The sequence below is a fragment of the Humulus lupulus genome, chromosome 4, assembly GCF_963169125.1.
Source record: "Humulus lupulus chromosome 4, drHumLupu1.1, whole genome shotgun sequence".
Classification (NCBI taxonomy): Eukaryota; Viridiplantae; Streptophyta; class Magnoliopsida; order Rosales; family Cannabaceae; genus Humulus; species Humulus lupulus.
Genome location: NC_084796.1, coordinates 75,682,272 through 75,700,153, shown reverse-complemented (window position 1 = coordinate 75,700,153; position 17,882 = coordinate 75,682,272). Strand labels below are relative to the sequence as shown.

The window sequence follows — 17,882 nt, the reverse complement described above, 5'->3', positions numbered from 1 at the left end:
TGATTTTTTTATGGATGACGTCTCGTTGTTCGGGTCAAATTTTGATGAATGGTTGGATCACCTAGAAGCGGGTCTTATACGTTGTGAAGAATCAAATTTGGTACTTAATTGGGAGAAGTGCCACTTTATGGTGAGAGAAGGGATAGTCTTGGGACACAAAATTTCTAGTGAGGGCATTGAAGTGGATCGGCCCAAGATTTCTACTATAGAGAATTTGCCACCTCCAATTTCAGTTAAAGGAGTGAGGAGTTTCTTGGGCCATGCGGGGTTTTATCGGAGATTTATCAAAGATTTCTCCAAGGTCTCAAAGCCACTATCCACCTTGCAAATGAATGGGGTCCCTTTTGATTTTAATGAAGAGTGTTTGACTGCTTTCAAGACTCTCAAGGAGAAGCTAATTTTTGTGCCTATACTGTGTGCACCTAATTGGGACCTTCCATTCGAGCTTATGTGCAACGCTAGTAATTATGCGGTTGGAGCGGTTCTTGGGCAGCGAGTGGACAAGGTATTTCGAACCATATACTACGCTAGTCAAACTTTAAATGATGCTCAACTAAATTATGCAACAACAGAAAAAGAACTTCTAGCCATAGTCTATGCTTTCGATAAGTTTCGTCCGTATTCAATTGGCAATAAGGTGATTGTGTACACGGACCACTTCGCTATTAAATATCTCATGACTAAGAAGGATGCTAAACCGCATCTCATTCGGTGGATCTTATTACTCCAAGAATTTGATATGGAAATCCGAGATAAAAAGGATACCGAGAATCTTGTGGTGGATCATTTGTCTAGGCTGGAAGTTGAGGAAGATCAAATTACCAAGAAAGTGCAAATCAATGATTATTTTCCCGATGAGCAATTTTTCGGGGTGAGTGACAAAGCTAATGCACCATGGTATGCTGATTATGTCAATTTCCTAGTGGCAAAGGTTGTGCCTCCTGATATGTCTAAAGCACAGTTGAAGAAATTCTACTCCGAGATCAAACATTATTATTGGGAGGAGCCCATCCTCTATAAACATTATGCTGACCAAATATTTCAACATTGTGTACCGAAAGATGAAATGATCTATATTCTCAACCACTGTCACACTCTCCATTGTGGGGGTTATTTTGGTGCTACCAGTATAGCAGCAAAGGTATTGCAATGTGGTTTATTTTGGCCTACTTTATTTAAAGATGCAAATACTTTTGTTATGTCTTGTGATAGATGTCAACGCACCGGTAACATATCATGAAGAGATGAGATGCCGCTGAATGTTATTCTAGAAGTTTAGTTGTTCGATGTGTGGGGGATTGATTTCATGAGACCCTTTCCACCATCCTACAATATCAAGTATATATTGCTCAAAGTGGACTATGTGTCTAAATGGGTGGAAGCAGCAGCAACTCCTACAAATGATGGTAAAGTGGTTCTAAATATTTTGCATAAGAATATTTTTACTCGATTTGGAACTCCCTGAGATATCATAAGCGATGAAGGGAGTCATTTTTGCAATAAATGTTTTAAGGCTTTGCTTGCTCAGTATGGAGAACGACATAGAATTGCTTTGCCTTATCATCCACAGTCCAATGGGCAAGAGGAAATTTCTAATAGGGAGGTCAAGAGCATTCTTGAAAAGACCGTTAATAGCTCAAGGAAGGATTGGTCTAAAAAGCTTGATGATGCTTTATGGGCTTATAGAACGACTTTTAAGACCCCCATTGGCATGTCTCCTTATCGGTTGGTTTTTGGTAAGGCTTGCCATTTACCGGTGGAATTAGAACACTGAGCATATTGGGAATTGAGAAGGTTGAACATGGATTGGAATGCAGCTGGGAAAATATAGGCTAATGCAATTGAATGAACTTGATGATGTTAGGAATGAAGCCTATGAGAATGCCAAGATTTACAAGGAACTCACCAAGAGATGGCATGACAAGAACTTGTCTCGCAAAGAATTTCAACCCGGTCAGCAGGTATTATTGTTCAATTCAAGGTTGAAACTTTTTCCAGGAAAATTGAAATCAAGATGGTCGGGATCGTACACAGTAGTAACGGTGTTTCCTCATGGGTCGTTGGAGTTGAAAAATTAAAATAATGAAACATTCAAGGTGAACGATCAACGAGTGAAGCCATACTTGGATGGTCCCATTGATCAAGCCAAGTCCATTATTATGTTGAAGCCTCTCTGAAGAGGAGTTCAACGTTTGGCAAAATGACGTTAACGACAGCGCTTTTGAGAGGCACCCCAATGATATTTTTTTTCTTTTAGTTAATTTTCGGTATGAACAATTTTGCATGTTGCAATTCTTTTAATTTTGTGTTTATTTGTTTATATTATTTATTTTGATGTAATTTTTAGTATTTAGTCTGTAGATAAGGAATCGTGCAATACATGAAAAAAGAAAATAGTTTTGGTTTAAGTGGTGCGGCCGCACAGAATTGATGCGATCGCACCAGCAGAGAGCCAGCCCAAATGGTGCAAGAGGCATGGCCGTGTGAGATTTTTGTGCGGGCGCACAAACGACATCGAAAATCCACTTTCCAGGTAAGTGGTACAGCCGCATGGTTTTGGTGCGGTCGCACCTGTCTTTTCTAAAAAAAAAGAAGCTGATTAAAATCAGCTTCTCTTTCTTCACGTTTTTTTTCATCACTTTTCTTTAGTTTATTTTCTTTTCTTTTCTTTTTCATTTTCTAATCCAGTCCTCCAAAACTTCTTATCCTCTCCAAAATTTTTTTTCTTTTCTTCATTCTCTCCTCCATATTCATTTTTTTCCTCCATTAAAATCCTCCAAGCTCCATAGATTACTATTCAAGCTTCATCTTCTCAAGGTTTCATGGTAAGTGTTCTTCCTCTCATAATTTTTTTTTTCAATTTCTTGAAATTGTAATTCGAAAATTCCATTTGCTTGGGTGATTTTTATCTATTTTCGTATTACTCTTGCTTTATTAAAGTTTGTTGTCTTGAATCCTCCACAGAAATTACTTTACATTGTGTTTGATTGAGATTTGAAATTTTTGGGGAAGCTTTTAACCTAAAAATTTAGGATCCAAAAATAGGAGGAGAATTTGTTAAATTGGTGTTCAAATTGTGAAATTAAGTGACATGAGAGTTGATATCTAGTCTTAATTTCAATGGGTATTCAATTAATTTTGCCAATTTGACATTAATTTGGGGATTTTTGGCTTAAAAATTTGGGGATTTTGGAATGTGGATACTGTGATGGAATTTCAATTGAAGCAATGAAATTATTGTGAATTTTGTTGAATTGTTTTGTTGATTTCATTGTGTCCATTGTAGTTATTGAGTCAATTTTTGGTGAATTTTGGTGGAATTTGAAACTTTTTGGGAATAATTTAAATATGCTCTTTGAATTGTTGATTATTATGGATATTGTTTGAGCATTCTTTGAATTGTTGGAATTTTTTTTTGGTGAATTGTGTTGAAATTTTGGGCCTAAATTATGGAAAAGTGTTTATCATTGTGGGTTGATTATGATTTGTGGTAAAAATGGTACCTAAACCAAAAGTTTCTAGATCCCGCAAGAAACCAAGACCACCTAGCCCACCCCTACTACCGGAAGAGATTGAGGAAGCCATTGAAATTGAAACCCATAACAATGCCCCACCTCTTAGGTATAGGCAAGAGAAAGAGAGGGGACCCATTAGGGAGAGAGGTTTTGCCACAAATGACAAGGGTTCATTCAATGTGCCACCGGAATATGTGAATTTGATTACTGCTTGAAATAGGCAAAAGTTTTGCGCCCCTACTACTTATGTTGTTCTTCCTGTTGTGCGAGAATTCTATGCTAGTGCCTTCGATCATGAGTAGTTTTAGCACCATTGTGTATTGACTTTGGGGGAAAACTATTGACTTTGGGTATATAGCTATCAATGAATTTTTTGGGCTAACTGAGTACCAAACTGATGAGTATCATGAATTTAAGGATGGCTTAGCTCATTCTAAGGCTTGGGATTAAGTGTTGAATTTTTTGACTCCACCTGGGAGTTGATGGGAATATAGAGGATTTTCTAGAAAGGGATTTAATCATAATTTGTTAAACCGGGAGGGCCGTGTTTGTTGAATTTTATGTGTGCCAATTTGACACCCACTTCCAATACGACTAATATTAATCCCGACATGGTGGTATTGTTGTATGCCACTATGTCCGGAAAAACCATTAATGTGGGGAGATTAATTATGAACCATATCAATTCTTCATTTTTGAATCCTAACAATTCGATGAATTTCCCGTGTTTGATTACTGGCTTATGTAGGAAAGTTGGTGTTCGTATGGATGCCAGCGAGGAGAAATCATACCCCATTATATATGATTCTCATTCAATTAACCAAGTGGGGACTGTAGGGCAGTCAACTTCTTTTGCATGTCGTTCTTCTGTAGGTACCTCGAGGCCCATTTCCATGCCTTCACCACGGTCTTCAGGTATTCCAAAATTGGATATCTTGGCATCTGATTTTTATAAATATGCGGAATGATAGCAAGCCAATACTCGAGCCTTTGCAGCACACTTGGGCATGGATCTGAATTCTCTGCCTCCATTTCCATAGTTTGGTTACCCACGTGATGGGGGTAACGATGTCGGTCCATCCTCTTGAGTTTTAATTTTCAGGTAAGTTTCTTTTCTTTAGCTTTTATTTAAACATTGGGGACAATGTTTAATTTAAGTTTGGGGAAGGGATTTAGATTTTGTTTTGTATATATTGGGATAGTTTGTGTTTAGTTTTGTGTTTTAGTGTTTGTTTTTGTTTTTAGTGTTGTGTTTTGTGTCAAGTTAAGTTGTGTGTGTGAATCAAGTTGATAATGATAAGCCGATGAGAATACATTAATATTTGGTTTGTATAGGTGATAAAAATTAATTCATTTTATAATCCGTGTGTAAAACGCCTTAATCTAATGCTTTGTAAAACATTCACATGTTCATAGGTTTATGAGAGAAAAGCCACTTAAAATAAAATCCCAGTGGGGTCTTGCTAAAAACATGCAAGTTGGGCCCAATAGTTTTAAAAAAAAAATATCAGTTTTCATGCAAAGTTCTAAAACAACCAAAAGTTCAAGTCCAACTGATAAGTTTGAAAAGTCCCATTAAACATAACATTATTAAAAGATAAATGGCGTTTTAATTGATCGTTTCTCGTCCATAGGATGCCCCCATGCCATACACACTACGACGATAGAACTCCCCACATCACCACGCGTGCCATAGAGAAAACCTATTTTTGCTACCTGGAAGGGAAAGTAAGAGGGTGACCTAAAAGCCCAGTAAGGAAGTACAAACAACAAACAAGCAAAACACATTAAAATACAAACATATTCATCCATCTTTATACATCATAGCATCATCATAAACATTTCCTTGTGAACATGGCCCGCTAACTTGTCCATGTCATCCTTTGAGGTAAAGAGGATCTCTGGTCCTTGAATAACCTCTGCGCGTCTGACCTTTGAGCTACGTCTTCATATCCTTAGTAACTTGGGTTACGTCTTCATATTCTTAGCAACCCCCACTACACCAAATACCCATTTCCATAACACATAAATATAATACTAATAAAAAAGTATTATTGTAGAGTACTATGTTGGGGGACTTTATGAGAAAAGGCGGTAATAATTTTTCACCATCCCGCCACTTCTCCTTTTTCCTCATCATTCTCTCTCCTCTCTCTTGGATCTCTTTCTCCCACCAGACCTCTCTCCTTCGCTCTTTCTCTCTCGCCTGTGTTTATGGAGCCCGACCTTCCCCTACATGCTGGCTAGGGATCTTCAGAGGGCGTCGAAGCTTCGACCCACGTGGGCCCAAGCTCTCACACGTTCGAATCTCAACTAGCTCGCCCCGTTCGAATCGTCGCTGCTCCTGGTGTATCCGATTTGGAATTCTAGTTTGTGAAACCCTTTTTAAAAGCAAAAAAATTTAAATAAATAAACAAAAAAAATGGAAAGTTTGTGCTTGATTTTTTTAATTTATTTATTTGGGTAGGAGCGCCATAGATTCATCTTTGTTCAAGCAGTGGTTGAAGAACATCGAAAGTGAGACTGGGATTTTGTCTGGAGGTGACTTGTCTCTAGAACAAGTCTTAATTCAGGTTCTTTTTTCACTCAATTTTCTCGTATTATTTCTTGGTTGATTGGAAAATAAAGGAGGGACATTTGGTCTGTGCATAATTCCTTTTCAAAACACACTTGCTGAAAAGAAAAAAAACCATTTGGTTTAGATTCCTTTAAGATTTCGAGATTAATCTTTACCCTAAATCTTTACCCTAAATCTTTATAGATTCCTTTAAGATTTCAAGATTAATCACAATATTTGATGATCATTTTGGATATGCAATCTGAAATTTAGTTTTATGTTCTTCAATCTCATTTTTCAAGAACAAGTTTTGGTAATTGCATTAATTATTGTTCTTCTGTTTAGTATAGAAAATCGCACACCACTTGTTTGATAATAGTGCTCAAATGATTTTTGAATTTAGTGTATTGATTTTTGTTGGTTAAATGTCCATTGCTATGACTTGAGATAATGACAAGTGATATGCGATAGTTCAACAAGGTAAGATGGATTTTTTTTAATATTGATGTTAGTATAAGATATGTTCGGTAGATTACGTGTTCTTATTTTATTTTGATAACAGGGTGTTTTTGGTGCTGTAGATGATGTTGCAATCACTAAGGCTTTGGGGTTGCACAAGATTAAGAAACGTTAATGGGTTATTCTAAAACTTATGCAGATTGTGATGGTGGGCGTGGATTGATAAGCTAAGCTCGGTAATAATAATTTGTGTTACTAAGCATTTGTCTAGTCTACATTATAGCCCCCCCTCTGTTTTACAACGTGCCCATCACTTGAATATAACAACTTTTTATTTTTTTCTATCTTTAAATCAATCAAATACCTCTTGTATTATTAATTAAGCGTTGTTAGAGTATAGATGCATAAAAAAAGATGTAAAAATACAACTGTCTATGACTACTAATGCTGATATATATATATTATAATTACTATCCCAAATCCTTTCTTGGAGCTATCAGCTGCTATGCTTCTGCAGCTGATAGCTAGTGATGCCAGTAGTATGTGGCTGATATCTAATTTCTCTCATGTTTGTTTTTAATTTTTGGGTTATTGAATCATTTTTTCTTTTATATTTTTGTGTAAATCTGGGTTTGAATTATTGTGATATGGTCTTGAGTATAGATAGGTGATTTTTTTTTAATGGTAATGGATTTGTGATTTTCTTAATATGGTTTTGAATTTGAAATTTGTGAATTGAGAATTTGGATTATTGAAGTTAGTGATTTGTAATACTGATTTTTGTTTGTTAAAAAAATGAGATTCTAGGTATTTGTTTTAAGCATCAATCTGAGTTTTTTTGGTTTTGTGTTGCTTTAATTTAATATAGTTGCTTCAACATGAGTTTTTCAGGGTATTTTAATAGCATGATAAAAGCTTTTGTTACTGGGTAGAAGGTGAGGAAGAAGAACCAAAAGATCAATGGAAGGGAAGTAGAAGAAGAAAGAAAAGAAAGAAGGGGAAAGAGAGATATCGAGTAAAAAAAATCAGTTTTGATTTTTGTAATTAATTATATTTTTTTATGCTTTATTAATCCTTATGATTATACAATAAAAAAGTTGCCACTTGATTTATTATATTACTAATTTGACATACTGTTTTGGTAAATGTCTAATATTGGAGTTTTCTATTGGTGTTAGACTTTGCTTAGTCTTGGTAACAAAATATTTTAGCACATGTAATTGAACTGAATTAATAATTGTTAATTGTGAATTGAACAGGCCAAACCAATATTGAAACGAGGAGAAATTGAAAAACTGATTGATCCAAAGCTGGGAGGGGCCTATGATGTTACTAAGCTGAAAAGACTTGCCTTTGCTGCATCACTTTGCATAAGGTCACTCAAAAAATGGTGGCCTACCATCACCAAGGTATTAAAAAAACCCTTTTAATGACATACCATATATCTATATGTATGTATATATATTATACTAATACTATAATAAACATCTGCTAAATGGTATTTAAAAAATCATGATTCATATCAATAGAATATCAAAACTTGTTGCTTATTCTTGCATGGTATCTATCTAGGCCATTGTTGAGAGGAAATGATATTATATTATATATATAACTTTGGTTCTAATCTTCTGAGATGCTTTCCTTATTAATATGGTCATATTGTTTTTATAAATGGAAATGAATAAGAATATGTATAACTTTGTCAATAAACTATTTTCTCGTGGAGGAATATCATGGGTTTAGCATAGACTACATATATTGTGCCACATGTTAATACAATAGCCTTTAGTTGACTGACCTGGCCAGTAAGCTACACATTTTTTTTCTTCAGTGTTTCCTCATCCCATTTTTGCAGTTAAGTTGCTCTGTAGGTTTCTGTTATGGTTTTTGATTTTTTGCAGTGCTTTAATTATGCACTTTGGCATTGTTTGGGGATACTAGTGACTCAATGAAGAACCCCTTGTAACCAGTTAGTGTTGGTAAAGACTTGCTTTTTAAAGTTTGATTATGTCTTTGCATTTTCATCTTAAAAACTATTTAGAGTTGCTTCTTAGAACATGATGATACATTTGTGGTAATAATCTCATTATGTTCTTTTTCTTAGTAAATTCTTTTCTCTTTTGTTTTTCTCTTCAAATTCTATAAATGAATTATAGACTTGTACATAATTTGATTTTGATCAAAATTATGCTCAATCTGTTTGATCAAATGCTTACATGGAAATTATGAGTAAGTCCTTTTTTTTTTATCATTATGGCTCTTCATATATCTTACCAGTTATGAAAGTGGTAATTAATTTTATATTTATTTATTTGTCTAATATTATCTTTATTATTTATATTTTTGAAATAAATTTGAGAGTGATCTGACTTTTTAAGAAAACCACATAAATGTGATATTTGGAAGGTCTCTAAGTTGCACAGGGGCCACTGACTAGATGTTCTTTCTTCTACACTTGTCATTGCATTATTTCAGTATGCATTTTGCATAAATGGTTGATAAGAAAACACTTTGATACATCTTTTCTTGCCACCAGGATTATGGAAAATGCCCAATAACAGGTGAACCCCTTACTATGGACGATATTGTTCATGTTAAAACTGGAAAGGTATGCTTATATTGCTTTTGCTTTTGCTTTTGCGGTTTTCCACTTTTCTTCTTTTCTTCGTGCTCATTGTTCTTCTTGGAACTTTTGTTTAATTCACGAATCATGTTGGATGTGCCGGATCTTTGGATAACTTGTTGGGACCACACATTACAGTGGAGGATAGAGATCCGTTTCTTACAATGTTGAATTTGGATTTCCATTATGATATGATGCTTCAATTCAACTGTTCAGAATATTAAAAGCCTGTTTTTGCTATAAACTTTGCATGCTAACTTTAGTGGTTTGTAATGCAGATAGTTCGGCCAAGGCCTGTACAAGCTGCTAGCATCGCTGGAATGCTTGGAATGTTCCAGACTGTATGTAGTTTTACTCATAAGAATGGCTATCTTTTACTCCATTTAATGTAGAATAATGCTTGCTAAAAACATAACTTTTTCTGCTGGACTCAGTGGATGATCAATTTTCATTTATTTTTTGCTTACTGGCACTCCAATCCAAAATAATATGGCAGAGTTGTGGGCCTTACTACATTTCATTATGCCAACCTTATTTGATAGTCACGAACAGTTTAATGAGTGGTTTTCTAAAGGGTATGCCTAATTTTTTAAGTTTTCTGACATAACTGACAAATAGTTAATATTCCTATGCGCTATGTATTCTTATTAACTATATTTTATCACGTGCAGAATTGAGAGCCATGCAGAACATGGTGGTACTTTGAATGAGCACTAGCTTAACCGATTGGTAAGCATCTTTTATGCAACATTATTTTTATTTGAAACAAAACAATACTACTTGTATTACTGATGGAGAAAAATAATACAAAGAGTGACTTAGGGTATAAGAGCAAGCTATTGAGAAATCTATAGCAAAAACAGGAAGAAATGTAAACAAACTCCTGAAACTAACATAACCAAAACTAAGCCAGCCTCTAATTTAGAGAAGGCAGAACCATTCAAAAGAAAAGATAAGAACTTTAGAAACATATTACTAAATACACTGCCAATTCCGAACATTATCTGAGAAGACGTCTTTGAACTCTTTTACTTTGAACACACACATAGTAACCCAAAATCTGATCTTCTCCCACAACACCTCCCCAGATTCTTCTTTATCTTCAAAGATTCTCTTTTATGCAACATTATTCAATTGCTTTAACTTGCAATGCTAACATTAGAAATGTGCTGCCTCAAATCATGTGTTGACGTATCAACTTTTCGTGAGCTTGAGACCTTGGTGAGGTCTGTGAGGGTATTTGTTTGCTTTTACCATTTAGGTCTCTTCTAGCTTTAGGCTTTTTTTTTTTTTTTTTTTGAGAAATAGGCTTTGTTAATATTGCTGCTATTAGTGTTTACATATTGTTAATGAAGAGATGATGCAATCATTGTTGCCTTTAAATGTACGAGTGAATGCATCTAAAAATTGATTTCTGACTTGTATTGTGCTTTTGATTCTTCTCACAGCATTCAATATTAAAACCTTTCATGCTACGTCGAGTTAAAACAAATGTAGTTTCAGAGCTTACCAGGAAAACAGAGATCACAGTGCACTGCAAATTGAGTTCACGACAACAAGCTTTTTAACGAGCTATCAAGAACAAGATATCTCTTTCTGAGTTATTTGACAACAATCATGGACAACTTAATGACAAAAAACTCCTTAATTTAATGAATATTGTCATTCAGCTAAGGAAGGTAAGCTATGCTTTTCCACCTCCTTTCCTGAAATTAATTTAATTGCTACAAGCAATCAAGTGAGGAAGCTAATTTTTATTTATTTTTTACTGTGTGGTGCCAGGTCTGTAATCATCCAGAGTTATTCGAAAGGAGTGAGGGAAGCACATATCTCTACTTTGGTGAGATTCCCATTGCCCTTTTGCCTGCCCCCTTTGGGGAATTGGAGGATGTACACTACTCAGGAGGTCGCAATCCTATAATATTCAAGGTTCTTTTTATAGCTGCTTTCTTTTAATATACATAACTATGCAAAATCTCTTGTATTGTTATTATTCTTTTCAAATAAGCTCCATCCCCCACATGTCCTCACCCATCTCCCCTGTATGTAGTTTAACATAAAATAAAATAAAAATGAAAATGAATAGCATTGTAGAACTTATTTCCATATCACCTTACATCCATGTCACGTTTCCACTAATTTTTGGTTTCTTGTTTTTTACAAGTCCCAAGGAAGGCTGGGAAACACATTATTAGTTCCCAGAGAAGGCTGAACAATTCATCTTTAAAAGCCACACTCCCACCAGCTTGATGCTTGTTCATATTTGTATGTGAACGGTAAAACATTAGGGTCACAGTATTTTTCTAGAACATTGCCCTATAAACCTTGTTACCTTTATCTTTTCTATTTTTTACATCCTACCTACTATTTATATCTATGGGATTTAGTCCATCACTACATATTCTTAGGTTCTGCTAAGGGCAGCTCTATTTAGGGGCCAAAGGCCCTGAATTCGTTCTCCTATCTGTGCACTTGAATTGTCTCTGGGTCAGGTGTTGGGGTGCACGTGGTAAACCTAGTTTACAAAAAAGGTTCTTGGATGTCTTAATTATTCCTGCACTTCGTTTTGTAATAGTATTGGCTCCTCTGAATTAAAAGAATGTGAAGGAAACCTTTCTCATTTACCAGGCAATCTGAACTGAGATAAGAGACTTGTGTTAATACAATACCAGCACTGAACATGGCAAATTAAGCAGGACATTATATTCAAATTACTGTTCTGTCATTCAAATGATTTAAAGCATGCACTCGTAGAATGATAAAAATTTCAGTCAGCTGAACATTTTTTTTTCTTTTTTAGATTTTACCAAACTTGGTTACTTTTAATCCGAATTAGGAAAATAAGATGCAACTGTGATCCTTCTTTTTAATTGTTGATTGTGTTTTTAGCCAACGACGTGAGAACGTCAATAACGACAAACCTTCAAGAGAATTTAAACGACACAGACAGTTTAATCAAGAAAAGTAAATAACACACGAGATTTTATAGTGGTTCAGCCCCGTTCAGTCGGTAATAGCCTAATCCACTTAGAGATTTTATTACTTTATCTACACTCAAGATCAGATGAACCAGTGTCAACTGAGTTTCTTCAGTGTAAATTTTCAGGAATACAAAAAGGGTTCTCTCTCAAGGAAAACACACTTTCTCTCTCTAGAACTCAGACCAAATCTTAATTGCCAAAAGTCCTTTTCTGATCCCATCAACCCTCTATTTATAGGCTTGGGATCCTAAACTGATTTCCCCCTAGGATCGGGAAATTTTATTACTCATATTATATTTAAATTACACAAAATATTCAAAATACAACAGATTCCTCAATTCGAGTGAGGAATGAGAGATTCCCGCGATGCCCAGACCGATTCTTGCTGAAGCCGTTTCTGGGAATTTGACGTAGTCTGGTCCATTTGTTTGATGAATATCTTCTTCTGGTCGAACACATACATGCTGGACACACACAAGTGCTGGTCGGACATATGCATGCTGGACACATGCATATGGACCATACTCCTTGGACTGCTCCTCGGACCAAGGTCCGACCAGTCACTTTTTGGGCTCACCTCGGACCACAGCCTTGGGGTCTCCTCGGACCAAGGTCCGAGCACACCTCTAGTCTCTCCTCGGACCAAGGTCCGAACACTTCTCTTGGCTCTCCTCGGACTAAGGTCCGAGCCACACTTCATGGGGCTTCTCCTCGGACCATGGTCTGAGCCACCCTCCTTGGCTCTCCTTAGATCAAGGTCCGAACACATGCATGGGGCTTCTCCTCGGACATGGTCCGACCGGACCTCTTGGAGTGCCTTCCTCGGACCAAGGTCCGAGCACATCACTTGTGCCCCTCCTCGGATCAAGGTCCGACCGGACCTCTTGTGGCCTCTCCTCGGACTAGGGTCCGAGCCCATCACTTGGACTCCTCGGACTAAGGTCCGACCGGACCTCTTGGAATGCTATCCTTAGACCAAGGTCCGACCGGGCACACCTTAGCCCAAGTATTCTCCTCGGGTGCACTTGGCTTGGTTATGACATCTCTAATCAGTCCAAACTCTTCACTAATGTACTGGGCTACTGCTAAGCCAGATCACCCAACTATTCCATGCCACTTGTCAATTCTATTGCCACATCATCATTTCCAATTTTTGGGGATAACATTAATTATTTATTAAAATTGGTGTTTTTCTTAGTTTCTTCCTCTTTACTATGAAGGATTCTGGAAGCTCCTATTCAATTCCTTATACAAAAGTTTAGAATTTGCAACGTGCAAATTGCATGTATAGTTGTCTTGGTTATGGAACTAATGGCTATTGAAGACTTGGAAAGCATATTTTATGTATCTTTAAAACTTATTGTTCATCATCGTGACTACATTAGTATTATTTAATTTAATCTGTGTTGCTTCTGCTACCAATGATTTAGTCAGAGCACAGACTAGTATTATTTAATCTGTGTTAATTCTGCTATTAATGGCTTACTCAGAATTCAGTATGCGAGGTTGTTCCATGCATGTATGTTTGCCTTTCTTTTCATTAAACTTGTTCATTAAATTTGACCATGGATTACTTTATATATCATTGCTATAAGACCAGACCAGTGACTATATTCTTAGAAAATTCATCATATATATATTAATAATTATCTATAAATTCCCTATGTCTTGTATTTGTTTAATCAGAAATAAAAATAAATGAATAATTAATAATGATTCTTAGAGACAGTGTTTTATGTGTTTCTCTTAGAGACAATGTTTTATGTGTTTGGTTTTAATGGTATTAGCATAGTAGAATTTTGATTCTCTTTACTCACTCTTCCATATTTAATACCGTATCATTGTTACTAAAGAATGCTTCATTGTTTATATGATGTATTTGATTGACTTCTGTTAAAAAGTTTTCTTTTAGTGGTCGGTCTGGTAGTTACCATGTGAATTATTTGTGACAGCATATATATCCTTCTTTGTGGTTATAGATTGGAAACAGAGGAATTGTAGCTGTTGGAGAGAATTGCAAGTCCCTGAGAGATCTTAGCCTCCGATTTTGTGATAGGTGAATTCTTCTTTTCATTGTTTATAGAATTACAAATATTTGAGTATGAATTACACTTTGATTTCTGTCTTCACTCGCATATTAATTATTAGGGTCGAGGACGAGGCACTTGTTGCCTTTGGTAAGTGTAACTCCCTACAGTATCTAAACGTTAGTGGCTGTCATCAAATTGGTGAAGCTGGAATAATGGCCATTGCAAGAGGTTGTCCTCAACTTACCTACCTAGACGTGAGTGTTCTCCAGGTGTGTTCTCCTACTTAATAACCACCAATTACCACCACTTGATTATATGTACACATAGACCCACTACTTTAGTGCAGGTTTATCTTGCTCACTGTGGTAGAGCATAATTTTTCGGTGTAATAATGCTTATTACCATCATTTGTAATCTCATTAAAATAAACCTTTATGATAACTCATTGATGCCAAAGTATGTCTAGGTTGACTTTGCTCTGTTTGCTTGTATATTTTAGGGGCTATTATCCATTCCATCCTTCTAATGATATTGCATCTTTTAGGTTCGAGAGATGGAAAAATGGAAGGAAGGGAAGCCTGGCGAAGCCAGAGCTGCTTTGAGACGTTCTGTGAGGGAAATTGGGTATGTTTTTTAGCTTGTCTTTTTTATCTTTAGTAGTGTCTCTGTTACTTTTATTATTTCTAATGATGATTATCAACATTTTAATAAAGTATAATATTTTATTTTCTGTCAATTTTTTGTGTAGTTTTCTGTTTCTTTCTCAACTGTCTATGGCTGTTGGATGAGAGAGTTCCACATATGGATGATGGCAGCCAGCTTTTAAAAGCTTTGAATGTTCTAATGCTAAAGATTCTTGTTAAGACTTGCCATTTAATTTCTTCCCTCTTCTTTTTTTTCATTTATTCTTATCCTGACTCGCATGTCTTATTTTAGTCTGATTTGTTATTCAACTTTACAGGATAATGCAGATCGAACTTCATCCTTTGTTGTTCTCATCAATCTCTTACGTCCATTAGATCCTTCAAGGTGGCCCTCACCTGCATCAAATGAGACATTTGCTGTCAGAAATCAGAAGTTCTTTGATCTGGTTGTTAAATGTTTGATAAAACTTACAAAGGTAACTTCTTGTTTTAGCTATTTTCTTCTGCATTGCTCATATTTTGATGCTTCTCTGAATTTTCATAATGTGTTTTCTAACCAGGAAGGCAATGTTGCCAACCAGAGGAAACATCTAATTCTTTTCCTTGCCAATATTCACATTCAGAAAGCTAATAAGCAGTCTGTCTTGAAGGTATTCTGATTGTTAATTAAGGTTGTAAAGCTTTGGCTTTATCTAATCCTCTTATATAAATTTGACTTTATGATATTTGGAGTCTAATGTCAAAACTGGATATTTATGTAGCATTGTTCCTTTGTAAATTTCTATTTAATTAGCATTTGAAACATTAGTGGTGAAATTTGGGTTTTCAATAAGGTCTTCTATTTCTTTGAAACTCTTTATAACTCTTTAATTTAAGGTCAATCACTAGAGTCTTGAATTTAACATAAGGATGTAATATTTGCTTTTACATTTACTATCATTCTAGTCATAGAAATTTAGTATAGTTTAGTTACAAGTAATTTAGTTGCTGCTGCTGTTGACAATTTGTGGTATCTAAAAGATGGAATACATACTGTAGTCTTGAAAAAACTTTCAGAAAATGGTAAGAGTTATGTGGGTTTTACAGTTTTATTTTTGTATGATACTTCAAGCACTGATCTGTAGACTTATCTCAGTTTTTGGTGGATCCTACTCCATTTTCTAGGATCTTGCAGGCAAAGGACACCAAGTGAATTAGATAGAGAGGTTAAGAACTTGAGGGTGGCATTTACTGACCTGTTTTTGAAGCATAACACTTTCAAAGAAACTGCAAAGCCATCGAGATATTGATGCCAAGAATGGAAGAATGTATTTCACTAATTTTTGTATACATTTCTTGTTTTGTATTTGGTGATAAAGGAATCTGAATTGGGCATAAATTATGTTGTAATATGATTTCTTAAGCCTAGACTAGTAGACTAAATATTGTAATTACATTTGAGTAATTAATAAAAATCTATTTATGTTAACTTATTTGGCTTCAACTTTCATATTTGTTTTCCTAGTTTTGTGTAAGTAAAAAAAAAATATGTTTCTCTAAGCTAATATAACACGTGTTATACTAAAGTGTAGTATAACACAAATAATGTGTTATACTAAAGTTTAGTATAACACAAAAAAAGTGTTATACTAAAGTATAGTATAACACAAAAAATGTGTTATACTAAAATGTAGTATAACACAAAAAAAGTGTTATACTAAAGTGTAGTATAACACAAAAAAAGTGTTATATAATCGACTATAAATAACATAATTCAACACTTATCTTATATTAAAATAACACAGAAATTGTGTTATCGTTGACAATACAATAACACATCTGTATAACACTGATAAAGTGTTATGTAAAGTACCCTGACTTACAATAACATAGTCGGTCTTAACACATCAGAAAGTGTTATCGTATGTTTTGATAACACATTTTCGGTGTTATTAAAAGCATTTTTTCTTGTAGTGCCCTTTTTTTTATGTGTCGCGTTCATTACGCTAACATCCATTCATAGCATACAACGTTCATACAATCCAAACATATCATCATGTCAAGCATTTCATAATTCATAGCGCAAAGCATCATAACACTTTCATTCATACAAACAATCTTACCGTTCACAACATAATTAAATAAAATTATATCTAACTTTCTTACCTCAGGTCCAAGCTAAGCAAAACGACAACTTCTCAATGAGCCTATACCATAACCAAAATAACATTCCTTAGCTTCACATAAACATTATTTTGCCCACTCATATAACTCATGTGTGCATGGGCCATGCACACATGGTGAGAGTTACTCACAACATACAAACATGCATAGTTACACATAAGGTCATAAAAGAATAATGCACATTCTACTTATATTGCATGCATGATTTTTCTATAAAAACTACATGGTTGCATAATAGACATAATTTTAGACGTACAAGTGAATTTGCATGCGACATGCATACGTGGGAACGTTGTGTAAAAGTGGCGTTTAAAACGATAATTCTACGCGTCTTACTTTTATCGTTTTCAAAAATAATAAACTTGTAACATGCTTTGTTTACCATTATTTATCTCTTTAAAAACTTTCAAGTTGATTAATCTTCTAAAAGCATTATTTTATTTCATAAAAATAATTTAATCAACCATTTAAAAAAATAATTATTTCATTAATCACTTTTAATTACCATAAAATAACAAAGACTAACAATTATGTAAAATACTTATAACTTAACATGTTTACTTAGAAAATAACATTATAATTCAATTATCAATATTTATAAATTTTAATGTGAGAAGAATCTAATTTAGATGTGGAAAAATATTCTTTCAATTATATTATCTTTAAGACTTAATTCTAAGTGGAACAAATTCATATGTAGAAATCCAATGGTTATTTTTATAAGTACTTAACTAAACTTTCAGCCATGTTTTAATTTTTTTTTAAAAATCACAAGTAAATATTTTTTACCATTTTTGTAAATTAAAAATAAAGAAAATCATAACTATTAATATCAACACTCATAATCATAATAAAAATATCATTATTAATATTTTCATGGGTGAGGGTGTTAATTTATTTCAACATATAT

At 34.6% G+C, this 17,882-nt stretch overlaps 2 long non-coding RNA genes across 2 annotated transcripts; both read left to right on the top strand.

Annotated features, from left to right (window-relative positions):
* Window positions 1-8,367: 8,367 nt before the first annotated feature.
* On the top strand, window positions 8,368-11,262 carry LOC133829032 (uncharacterized). The gene is made up of 4 exons (XR_009891469.1): window positions 8,368-9,729; window positions 9,826-9,883; window positions 10,603-10,833; window positions 10,937-11,262. It is a non-coding gene; the product is annotated as an uncharacterized LOC133829032 (long non-coding RNA).
* A 4,436-nt stretch (window positions 11,263-15,698) lies between these two features.
* LOC133829031 (uncharacterized) lies at window positions 15,699-16,277 on the top strand. Its single transcript, XR_009891468.1, has 2 exons — window positions 15,699-15,871; window positions 15,974-16,277. It is a non-coding gene; the product is annotated as an uncharacterized LOC133829031 (long non-coding RNA).
* The last annotated feature ends 1,605 nt before the right edge of the window (window positions 16,278-17,882 follow it).